We start from the raw sequence: 13,289 nt of genomic DNA on the forward strand, positions 1-13,289 counted from the left end.
GCCCTCAACGAATTCTTCATTTCACAGAGCAAGCTGTCCGTGGCCAATGCGGATGAGAAAACTCCACCCATCAACACCACCCCTGACATCCACAGTCCCCTTCAAGAAATCTCGACTTCCCAAGCTGAGGTCGAAAAACTCCTCCGAGGAGTTGATACCAACAAAAGCCCCGGGTTTGACTCTATTCCAAACCGCCTCCTCAAAGAAGCGGCTAAGGAACTTGCACCGTCGTTATCGTCCCTCTTTAATCTATCGTTCCAAACCGGAGAAATCCCACAGGAGTGGAAAGATGCCACCATTACTCCAGTACCCAAGCCGGGTGACCCAACCCAACCAACAAATTATAGACCCATCTCTCTCTTGAGCACTACATCAAAAATCCAAGAAAAAATTGCACATCAACTCCTCTACAAGCACATCACACCCCACCTGCCCAACCAGCAGTCCGGATTCCGCGAGAAAGACGGCACTGAGCAGCAGCTCGCCCGTCTCGTCCATACCCTCTCCACTGCGAGAGACGACGGGAAACACGTCAATGCCTGCTTTTTCGATCTAAGCAAGGCCTTCGATCGTGTGTGGCATGCAGGCCTTCTAGCAAAACTCTCCCACTATGGTGTCCAGGGCAACGCCCTGGAGTGGTTCCGACGGTACCTGTTGGGGCGTCGGCAAAGGGTCCAGGTGGATGGCGACCTATCGCCTTTCCTCGAGATCCCTGCCTGCGTCCCTCAGGGATCTGTTCTTGGGCCGCTACTATTCCTCGTCTACACCATAGACCTTCCACACGCATGTGAGAATCCCAGCACCACCTGTAGCCAGTTTGCAGATGACACCGCTCTGATTTCCATAGCGAGAACTCTTCAAGACTGCACCCGAAACCTACAACAGAGTGTCACAGCAGCTGGAGACTGGCTTCAAAGATGGCACCTGCTGGTTAACACAAAGAAAACAGTCATCCTCACGTTCTACCACAATAGCCGCCCCCCTGAACAGCTACCCCAGATCACCCTCAGGAATAGTCCGCTTACCGTAGCACAAAAACACAAACACCTCGGAATAATCTTTCAGCATGACCTCCGTTGGACGGAGCATGTTGAATACATAGTCAAAAAGTCACTCAAGTCTTTCAATATTCTTTTTAGACTAAGGTCTACACTCACCAGTGATTCTTTATCTCACATCTATCAGATATACATACTACCTATATTCTCATATGCGAGCACTGCTCTCACACCGTTGTCCCACACTTCCCTTGACAGGCTAGAACGACTCCAGCGGAAAGCCGCCAGAATATGTCTCCACCTTCTCCTTTACACACACTTAGAACACTCCCACCTTTTGCATCGCATCAAATGGCCAACATTATTTTCACGCTTTAAAGTTAAACATATACTCTTCGCGCATTCTCTGCGCCACAATTATGCCCCACCACATATACTCTCGCTGCATACTGCTAGCAACGTGCAACCTTCGTATAATTTACGTCGCTCTCGTACTTGGCACTTGCCAACTCCGCGGACTGACCGCTGTCTCCATTCTCCCCTGTACAAGGCCCTTCATTACTTTAATTGCCTGCCCACCCAGCTTCGCGAAATCCATTCTCGTACTCCCTTCAAATCCCAGATATCCCTGCTGTTGCACAACTCTGTATGCTCGTGTAGCGACCACCCCTGCCCGTACACTTAAGTATGCAACTCTGTATGCTCGTGTGGCGACCACCCCTGCCCGTACACTTAAGTAGTCATTAACCCCTAGGCCCTGCCCACCCAATTCTTCCTCACTCTTTCTCCTTTCTTACACTATTATCTTTTATTGGCCACTGGCTATCGTGAGAATAAAGATTTGAACAACAACAACAACTGACCCCCAGTTCTTCGTCGTCCGACAGTACTGTTGGCTACTAATAGGGGGAACGATTACTCTCCAAGACACAACGGACAATGGAAACAGTTAGATGGGAGGACATTTATTAGGGAAGACGAAGAGAGACTAAGACAACGACGAACAGAACGACTACATTGTGGAAGAGAGAGACAGAAATGAAGTGTGTAGGGCAAGATAAAGGGCCAGGGTAGCTATGGCAAATATGGGCGTGCAAGTAGCTACCCAGGCAAACGGAACCAAAGGTGACAAATGGAGACAAAAGGTGAGTAGGAGGTAGTATGGGATGCATGCAGGCCAGCTTGGAAAAGGTTGTGCAGGAGGAGGTACCAAACAGAACTGTATTTCTAGAAGTGCAACAACAATTCTAACACCGACCACCGACCACCACCACCACCGCCACACCTGCAACAATATCTGTATAGGACCCATCATTACTTCAAACGTTTACCCAACCTACTTCGCAGCATCCCTTCTCCTACTCTCTTTAACATTAATCCCAGATTTTCCTCACTCCTGCTCATCTCAAACACTGTATGGTCGTGTAGCGCCCACCCCTCCACGTACACAGGGGCATCGGAACCAAGTGCGACAGGTGCGGTGAAAGACGCACCAATGTTTGATCTAGAATTTTTTGAAATAATAAGATATGGCCTTTTTGGGTCGAAATTAAATTTTACTCTATCTGCGGACAGTTATCGTTATCGTTATCTTTTCTTCTAGCCCTCTCGCTTAGAATGAGCTTTCTTTTTTATGGAAGCTTAAGCGAAGGCTATATACCTGCTTTATGCAGGTTGATGCCAACGCGAACAAGCAAAATAATAATAATAATAATAATAATAATCTGCGGACAGAACTGGTTCGGCCTTTGTGAACTCATCAGCACAGCACAGAGGAAAAGAGGCCGAACCTGATAGCAATGAAAAATAAAATTTCCAAAGCCAGATTAAAACCAGGCCCGTCTATATTTAAAGATATAAATTATATTTTTAAATCTGCGAAGGACCCCAGCAGCCTGCACCCTGCACCGCTTGAGGCCGTTCCAATGTTGAACACCTTCCGATGCCCCCGGTACGATTAATTAGACATTTTAACTATTTGTCCTGTTGCACACTGTTATCTCTTACTATCCATTGGCCATCGTGAAAATACAGGTTTGAAAGTCAACAACAACAACAACAACAACAAAATCTGCTCACTGCTGATTAACTCAATCTGCTCCTGCAGCGCTCACCCTCTCCCATACTTGTAAAGTTCAAAGTGATGTAAATCACTTTCCAACTGTTTAACCCACAATCTCACCTTCTCATCAATTTATCTCTTATTGGCGATGGTGCCATCGTGAGAATAAAGAATTCAAACAACAACAGTTACTGCTGATAAACTCAATCTGCTCAAGCACCAGCCACGCTCACGCTTACGACTAGTTTGCTCACCTCTCACAATACACTCGTGTAATCAAGCATGTCCTGCCCTCCATATGATATTGTTATCTCTCACTCTGTCATCTTTTACGCCATAGGCCATAGTCCAGGTTAAAGAATAACGATTTGACACAGCATTGACAGAGCCGACAACAGCAACACCGTTAACCACAGCAACATGGACAGCCACAGCTAGGACAATGTCAGTTCCGTCTTTAATTTAGTTGCCACACGGGACCAACACCAATGTTCGTATGCCGGTCACGACGACCAAAATACTGACTCCTACTAACTGCTTGACGTGCAGGGGAAAGCGATTTGATGCATCATTTCCAAGCAGTCCACCCAAGCACAAGACCACATCAAAAGGCACCAAATCAACTGCACACTCACACACACACACACACACACCCCTCCCCCCCCCCACATGACAGCTGCGCGTGGGTACAACAGGAACCCATACCCGTCTAAACAACACCTTTGCTACAAATCACTAGACATGCGAACACAAACGTAAGAGAATAATTATATGAACTCACCGCTTGAGACTACAGTATTTGAGAGCTGGGCATGTGCCAGGCGAGTTGCACCATCTCCGCCAACTACCGGTATTACTTCTTCAGTGCCAGGAGAGATCTACAGCAGCCAGTCTACAAAACGTCGTTAATATCTCTTGTGGGACTGTCCTCCTTTGGACAATCCTTACATAAAGATCAAACAATCAATCAAATCCTATCATCATCAACCTGTAGATACAAGACGTTTGTATTTTGAACTTCGCAAGGATTCCTTACAGGGATCCGGTGTGTTGGTGCACGATGCATCGATCGGGGTCGGGGTATACCGGTCCGGTAGGGGGTTGATGTTGTCGTCTCAGTGTCCAAATACGAACGTGTTCGAAAAAAAGGTAGCTTGGATATCCCGGATAGAGGTACCTGTAGGTAGAGGTACGTTCCCACATATGGAAAACTTGAACGTATTGGCGGGTTATACCCATCTGGTTTGCGATGTAAAATAAAACAAATAGAACCAAATTTTGGATAATGAACTCGGATGGAGAGCCAAGGATTATATAAAAAGTAGATAGGACTAAGAAACTACAAGTTACACTATAATGTCCACTATCACCACCAGTTACTAAACAATCAGCTCATGCCATAACATTGCACGACACTGACTGACGTCGACGGTACAGCCGTTCTACAACTAACTGGCTAACAACTGTAGCACATCTTGGATGCGCACTCACAGCCTTCAAACTTGGAACGTGTAGTAGTAGTATTCTTTTATTTATAGTGGAGAAACCAAAACAGGCAGACGCCTAATAACAATGGACCCACTGCGTAGGGTGGTGGAGGAGGGGGGGGGGGCATGACTAACAGAGAGGTTAAGATGCACGTTATTTCCGACGTGACGCGCATTTTCACGTCAAATTTGGCGTAAAACTCCAAATTTCGACGCGAGCAGCAGGTCACTTGCGTTGATTTTTCGACGTGCGAGCCAAATAACGCGAGATGAACTTTCGCGTCACGTCAGAAATAACGTGCATCTTAACCTCTCTAATGATAAATAGTGGCGGCGAAATAGAGCAGTTCCAGCACAGCTACAGAAACATGGGCGTGAAGCTAAAAGCAGGCAAGAATGTGTTGCAAAGCGCTTGACTTGAAGGCGGCCAGTTTGGTGATGCCTCTGATATCCGCATGGAGGGAATTCCAGAGAACTGCACCAGCATGTGTCACCAATTTGGTAGAATGTGCAGAAGCAGCGGCAGGGACGATAAGCAGGTTACTGTTGCCTCCTCGAGTTCTTCGTGACGAATCATGACATTCCTGACTCCTCCTCTGTTTTAATGGACGGCGTTCCTATTGCCTTTGGACGTTCTGCTAAGCATCTCGGCGTACAGCTCAGTGATGGTGTGAAGTTCCATGCCCACTTCCACACCATCTTCAGGAAGTTTCAGCAACGAGTCAACCTGTTATGTTTCATGGGCAGACATTTACCATCGTCCCATATTCTCCTCTTGTATAAGTCTTATGTGCGTCCGGCAATTGAATATGCCATTCCTGTCTGGTCGTTTAGGATCACATCCGCTCAGTTAGAGTCCCTTGATGTACTCCAGGCTAAGGTTTGCCGGCGACTCCTGAAGTCTGCAAAAATAACCTTTGATATCTATGAATCAAAATCCAATTTGAATAGATTGTTTCACTTAGAATCTCTGCAATTTCGCCGTATCTTTATTTCTCTTGTGGTTTTATTTAAGTACATCAATTTTCACCCAGAATATCTCTCTCGCTTTGCGATAACCATATCACGTAGTGCCCGTAGGCCCAAAAAGCTCGTTTTTAACTCACATGGTCGTATTTTTTCATCCCTTTTCCTACAGAAAACTGGTTCTCTTTGGAATTGTCTTCCACCCCGATTGACAACTTTAGATTCCCTATCTGAATTCAAGCGTCATTTACGTATTCACATTGCTAAGTATCAGTTCGACTGCACTGGTACACCTTTGATGTGCTATCATTGATTTACATGCTTGTTCTTTTCTTTTCTGTCTTACTTTCTTTCCTTGTGTTTCTTATTGCGCACTTTCATCCATAACTATGTTACTAGTACATACACAAATAGGAGATCCCCCAGATAGGCGTTAGCCTTTGGGTAATCCTGAAATAAAGATTATATTATGAGGAAAAGAGGCCGAAAAAATGTTTCAAACAATCTACTTCCTGAAGAATTTAGACAACGCCATATAAAGCAGAGAAAGTTAAGTTGAATGGTAGTGCGCATTGCGCAATGGAGAGACATGTACACGCTCAAGCAGCGTAACATTGGGAGTCCATGGGGGCACTTTACATACAGCACGCAGTGCGCGCTTGAAGGGCCTTTCCAGACGGAGCTCCTGGTGAACAGATAGATATGGGGCATAAGCATTGGATGCATACAGAAACTCAGGCAGCACAAAGCATTCGAAGTAGCAGATACGACATGAGAGGGGTAAAGATGCAGCATGGCGGACTAAGACAGCTGTTTTAGCAGAAATCCTGGTAGCAACACGTTGAACCATTGTCTGCCAGCAAATTGACGTGTCAAAATGTAAGCCTAGATACTTGGCCGATGGTACCACCGGCAGATCTTGACTATTGCATGTCACACGTAGGGCAAAGGATGGTGCTCTGTGAGGAGGAATTGGTAGGATTTGTGTTTTCGTTTCATTCAGAATTAAGCCACGCTGTCGTAGCCAGTCAGACAGGTGTTGTACTGCACCGGACAGTCGTTGAGCAACAATTGCCGGTGTCTCGGCACTGGCTCGTAATGAGATGTCATCTGCAAATTGTGTTGGGGTATTGCCTCACCACATGAGGTATAATTATCTCGAATATACACAACGAAGAGCAATGGACCCAGCACTGATCCTTGCGGAACACCACAGCTACTTGCGTAGGCAGCACTTTTGCTTGGGCCAATCTGGACGTACTGTTGACGATCGGTCAGGTAGTGGGCCATCCACTGCAGAGCAACGCCGCCTATGCCGAGAGCGTAGAGGTCACTAACTAGAGTCTGATGCTGCACTTTGTCGAAGGCTTTCGACATGTCTACAAAAGCGACTCCATTGTAGAGGCGTGCCACTTGTGCCTGTCTAATTTGCTCTACCGTTAACACTAGGGCATCAGAGGTGGAGTGGTGGCTACGAAAACCAAATTGTTCCATTGGTAGCAGATCTTGGCTCTCCAGAAAATCAGACAGTTGCTCATGAACAATCCGTTCAAGGATCTTGGAGACCACAGGGAGTAGGGAAACTGGTATAGTTCTTAGGTTGGCTGGGGTCACCGGCTTTGAACAGTGGGCGGATGCATGCGACTTTCATTGATTCTGGGAATTTCCCCTCCCTCAGTGATCTGTTGAACAGCAAAGTCAGCGATGGGCCAGGATATCCCCACACAAACGGAGAAGGACAGTTCGTATACCATCGCTTCCAGTTGCTTTAGTTGAATTCACTGATTGCAGCAGCTTTCTGACCTTGGCTATAGATACTGGCTGAAACGAGTACAAGTTCATCCGCGGGGCAGCGCCAGAGGGGATTCGGATCACTGGCGGTCTAGTTTTATCGTCCACAATAGTCGCAAATACTGCAGATGTCTCCTCTGCTGAGCACTGTGGTGGAGGGTTCACACGGACTTTTCCTGTCAGTTCTTTGATGACCTGCCAAGAGCGTCTAGGATTTCCTTCACATTGGCTGAATGTTGCTAAGTAGTGGGACCGCTTCTTCTCACGGTCGCAGGATGTAGCCTCACTCCGTGCAAGTCGGTATGATTCATAGCGCTGATCTGTTCTTTCCTTGAGCCATGTTCGATGCAGTCGATTTCGCTTCCTCAGTAAGTACATCAGCTGCTGATCCAGCCAGGGTACATGGCAGCGGTGTGTTGGTTTACGGGCTTGGACTGGGCAGTGGTCATCATATACACTATGGAATAGGTTTGTCCATTGCGATCACATCTCTGACACATTGCTTGCCTCGGTGACACTGCACAAATTGGCCATTGACAGGTCGTGCCGAAAACGGTCGATGTTGATGGCCTTGATGTTTCGGTAAGTTGAAGAGAAATGGATTTGGGGGTATGGAGGAGTGACAGCGAAACTGCTGATGATGGCTGCATGGTCACTGAATGCTACCGGTAGAACTGTGGCGACATTGTTGGGTTCAAATGTATTGAAAATAAGGTCAGTGGTGCTTGTGGATCCATGAGCGCAAAATCTGGTAGCCTGGCACACTCCCTGATGCAGGCTATAGCTGCTGGTCAGGTCTCGCAGATGCTCAAGCTGTGGATCCGTCATGTGCACTGTCTCCATGTTCGCATTGAAGTCTCCACAGATAACAGTGTTTACACCAGGATTGACAGCTGCATGCAGCAATGATTCTACACGGTGCCAGTAACTCACTGGTTCTGATGGTGGGCGATAGATAGTTCCAACCAGACAACTCGTTGGCGTACACAAGATCTCTCCCCAGCAACTTTCACCGCCATCCACAGTGATATTTAGTCGAGGACGAAGAGGTATGGTGGACTTGTAATACAAGCATACACCACCACCAAGTTGGTTCTGGCGATCATTGCGCAGTATGCAGTATCCACTGATGGCAATTTCACCATCAGATATTGTGCTATTAAGCCAAGTTTCGTTCAGGCAGATGACATCAGGATTGTGTTGGTGGACTAGCTGAGAGACGTCTGTAATCTTGTTACGAAGACTCCTGATGTTTAGGAGCATGACTGTCAGTTTATGCTGTGCTGGGAACGAAGAGGTGGGATAGAAAGGGCGAGCAAGGGGATTGAGGCGCATGCACCCAGTGCTGGGGCAGGATGGAGTGGCGAACGGATTTCGCTGTTGGCCTGTTCCTCGTCTATGGCTATGGCATCTTCGTTAGTCCAGCCCACGTTGTCGGACTTAAACCTCCATGCCTACTGGTGCTGTATATCGCGAGGAACCTGCTGCAAACGGACATCCCGCTGCTGTACCCCAATAGTACTTCAGGAATGTTCTTGCAAAGCCGGAATATGACTTTAAATCCGTGCCATCTTCCGTCTGGGATAGTGTGAATGCAGAGCTCGCTGATATCGACTGGAGCTGGCATCTGCGTGCCAGCAACGTCAATGATACGCTTTCGCACTTTTCTTCCATTCTCAACAGTGCCCTTGAGAAGCACCTCTGGGCATTCGGAAAGCAGCCGTATTCTCACCGCTGCCGACGGCCCAGTCAGCCACCCCGGGTTGATGCCCATCTCCACACAGCAATCAAGTGGAAATATGATCTCTATAGCATTTTCAAGACGTATCCAACACAACAAAACAAACAAGCATACCAACAGCAGCGAAATATAGTGAAAACCCTGGCGCGGACAAAGTACAGAGCTTATATCCGCTCAGTGCAAACTACTTTTGCAGGGTAGACACCGTCCATCGCTTCACCAGTTTGTGAGACAAGCAAGAATTCGAAACTTATCACGGGAAATTCCGTCACTCACCACAGGGACTCAGCGGGCGGCTGACCCTTTGGCCAAAGCTACCTGAGTGAATAATATCGGGAAATTCCAGGTTTTGGCAACAATCGGCTACAATCATGATCATGAGTAAATATTTAATAATATTAATAAGGGTTTGCTCCCCACACCGGAGCTCGCGCTATTCCGCCGACTTTACTTGACACTTGACTGACTCACGACTGCCATCCAGAGCACACGAGAAGTCCATCGAACCTTCGACACGCCAAACCTGCAAGAAAGCACCACTCCTTGCTCAATACACAGTGTTTCGGGGAATTCACCCCTCATCAGTTGAGCTTGAGTAGGCTGAGGAAGATTGTGCCTGAATAGCACCACTTATTATAGTGCTCTCCAGGCACGCGAAGGACTAAAGGGACCGTCACTTAATTTTTGCCGACTACCCGACAAAACACAATACATGATTGAAGACTTGCAAAATTAAAGGGGAAGTGCATCGATTTTTCGAGTAGGGTTCAGAAGAAAGACAATTTGATATCGGTTCGAATGGCATATCTCTCGCTTCCGTACGATAAACCAAACTTGCCAAATCGCCAATTGTATACTCACGTTGCCATAACGACCAGCGGAGTGATGACGTATGAAAGGCTTAGCTCCATCACAGAGTAAGTCGATCACTGCAGAATTTGGTCATTTTCAATTGGTTTATTGTATTCACGAAGTGAAAGAAGGGCTGTGTTCAATGCTGTTAGTGCAGTGAACAGTTTGTTAGTAGTCCTCTCGGTTGTGTACCGGGACGTGACACCGACAGGAGAAAGCTGGAGTGCGGAGACATCAGCAGACAAGCGAAAATAGTGACGAACAAAATGCTGAAATCTTGGTTGGGACAAATCAGACGTTCAACATTTCCCCCAACCAAAGACCATGCCGTTTGCACTTTCCACTTCCTGAAGATGGATGTGATGCTCTCTGGCTACTCTCTTATCTCTCGTAACATCTTTTGAAGCCAGGTGAGACGACGGGTGGTGGAGATTGACGAATGAAATAATGTCGTAGGTTTGAAAGTTTGCTGAAAATGTATCAGGAGAGATGGCGAGTACCAAGCATCTTCTCCTAGAGGAAACCATTTCCTAGCATTGAACACAGCACTTCTTTCGCATCGTGAATACAATAAGACGATTGAAAATGACCAATTCCTGCCGTGATCGACCTTCTCTGTGGTGGAGCTAAGCCTTTCGTACGTCATCACTCCGCTGGTCGCTATGGCAACGTGAGTATACAATTGGCTATTTGGCAAGTTTGGCTTATCGTATGGAAGCGAGAGATATGCCATTCGAACGGATATCAAATTGCCTTTCTTCTGCACCCTATTCGAAAAATCGATGCACTTCCCCTTTAATTTTTACAAGTCCAGCTAGCTAGGCGCTAGGCCGAGCTGCTACTGACTGTTGTGAGAGTACTGACTCTTTACTCAGTAATGGCAGCTGACTTTATTTTCGGAGAAAAACTACTGGAGTGTCACAATTGTACAATTTGTAGTAAAAAGTAACAATGAATGGCGATAGCATCTAGGAAGGATCGCTACCCTTACGTGAAGGAAAGGCCTTGCGTGGCTGCTCTACGAAGTGTTGAAGAAAGACTCAAAGTTAGTTCCTGGACGAACAACTCGCTGGTGCCGGAAAACTACTGAATTGGCCCCCAACGATGGTGACTTGGTGTTTGGTGAATCATCAAGCATAGTGTCTTGTAGCAGTGTTCACCGAGGAAGGAGAACGCTCTAGCCGCTGCTGCTGTCCGTTTCATCCACTTTGGGCGTTTTAGTACTCCATGGACACACATTAGCATTCTGAGCGATTGTGGAGCCACAATTTACTTCACACAGCGTTGTATTGTCCACGAGCGCAAACTTCTTTATCAGCAGTATTAACTGTTACTCTTCATCCTACATGTAGATTTGGAGTATACACGGCCTTGTCACTACAGCGACAGCTCTACAGAGTGTTCAAGTGAGAAACATTAATTGTTGGTGGACGAACAAATCGCTGGTTCCGAAAAACGCGGCCTGCACCGATGGTGTTTGGTGGATCATCAAACAGGGTGACCAGTAGTGTGTGTCTGAGTTTTGCACAGGGCAACTCTGAGTTTTGCAGCAGTGCAACTCTGAGTTTTGCACAGTGCAAGTCTGAGTTTTGCACAGTGCAACTCTGAGTTTTGCACAGTGCAACTCTGAGTTTTGCAGCAGTGCAACTCTGAGTTTTGCACAGTGCAAGCGCAATCATCATATCATGTACATGTAGGTCACGTGATCTGGGTGTGAATTCGCACCCCTTGCCCAATTCGGGCCATTATGATTGCAGATGCGTTGACTCAGGCACACATGATGGGTCCGAACCATGAACCGCGGCATTTGCTATGCCTTGTAGAATGGCTTTGGCCAATTTGGCATCGTCACACTACGAGTACTGCGTCAAGGATTCGCGGGGATCCCCTTTCAATCCTAGCCCAGTCTGTCGTACTCAGCGAACATTGCAAAACGGGTTGTCGTTTCAAAGTCGTATGAGTCCGCCTTTCGATCTCACACATTTCAAGTGTTTTCGTTTTCATTTTCAGATTCAAAGACAAGTAAGTAATTAGTTAGTTGTGCAGCGGTGGGCACACATGCTCTTTCAATTTCCCCCGGCGAGGGCATTGCAAAGGTCACAACTCATTTCACAGAAACAGTTTTTCCGACGTTTCGGCCATCAACAGGTTGCAATAATGAAGTGGAAGTCTGCAATTTTCAGATTGTCATCGTCATGCATGCAGTGCTCAGCGCTAGCCGAACAGTCCTTTCGGTTTGGACAACTGCCTAAGTTTTGCTGATTGTGCGTGGCGATGCTTGCACATAGGTGCTGCGGCGCAACCCATCCTTATGAGCTTACGCAGCAAATCATACCCCACTAGAATGAAGCAAACTTTTGATCATAACAACGAGAGCTCTCTGAGGCACAGGCGGAAGAGAGACAAAAGTTGAGTTCGCGAGAGGATTGGGAATGCGGATTGAAAACATAGGAACAACGACGACCTTGCTCTCCTGTCTTCTTCCCGTTGATGCATATTCGTGACAACCAACAAACATACTCGTTACGTGAATTTACAACTTACACGTAACATTAAAGCCAGAGACGGCATAGCCGCATAAAAAAACAGATTCCAATGTTGGTGGCCGAATGACCCTGTAACAGTAATAAGGCTACAATTAATTTTAATGTCTATAATCACTCGATCTCTGCTACTCCCATGTGTTTGTGCAATTGTAATTTTTCTCCTGCGTTTTCCTGGCTGTTACTTTGCTTTTGATGGTGTTCTGTATTTGTTAGCCTTATTGTCAAACGCCGCACTGGCTAACATTGACCTTTCTCCTCCTTCGAAGCTTCCTCAACACCTTTATCTGACTTCATTCTCACATTCGCGTGTATTGTAAGTCGGCTTGCATCCCGATTGTACTGACTCAGTACATGTACAAACGAATTCAAATAAAATACATACATAGCAGCCTGGGCTGCCTGGCTCTAGATTGGGATCCCCGAACGAGCGGAGACCTGTCACGTGTGCTCTTGTCCAATACGGTATTTGTGATCTTTGCAGGGAGTGGCCGCGTAGGGCGCCGCTTTCTCCACCTAGGGTGCCTTTTCTGGATGAGTCATGTACGAAAGACCAGGATTGGTGCTTCAAAGTCCAACGCCTTTGGTTTCGGCATTCCTCTTCTTTCATTGTTTTCTTTCAGTTGGTGAGCTACAAAAATTGAAAATCCTAGTCAAGAACAGTGAATTGTTACTTCGAATCAACTTGTACACCGTTTGGTGAATTTCTGTGGATTGGATGCCGTTAGCCACGCGTGGACACGATCATCATGAATTGGCCGTTGCTGCTGGTGAGCACATCTGTCTTCTCTGCGTTGTTTTTACTTGCACGGGTAATGGGTTGCATTTCTGTGGCATACGCTTACCCTG

Source organism: Sycon ciliatum, chromosome 3, assembly GCF_964019385.1.
Source record: "Sycon ciliatum chromosome 3, ocSycCili1.1, whole genome shotgun sequence".
Taxonomy (NCBI): domain Eukaryota; kingdom Metazoa; phylum Porifera; class Calcarea; order Leucosolenida; family Sycettidae; genus Sycon; species Sycon ciliatum.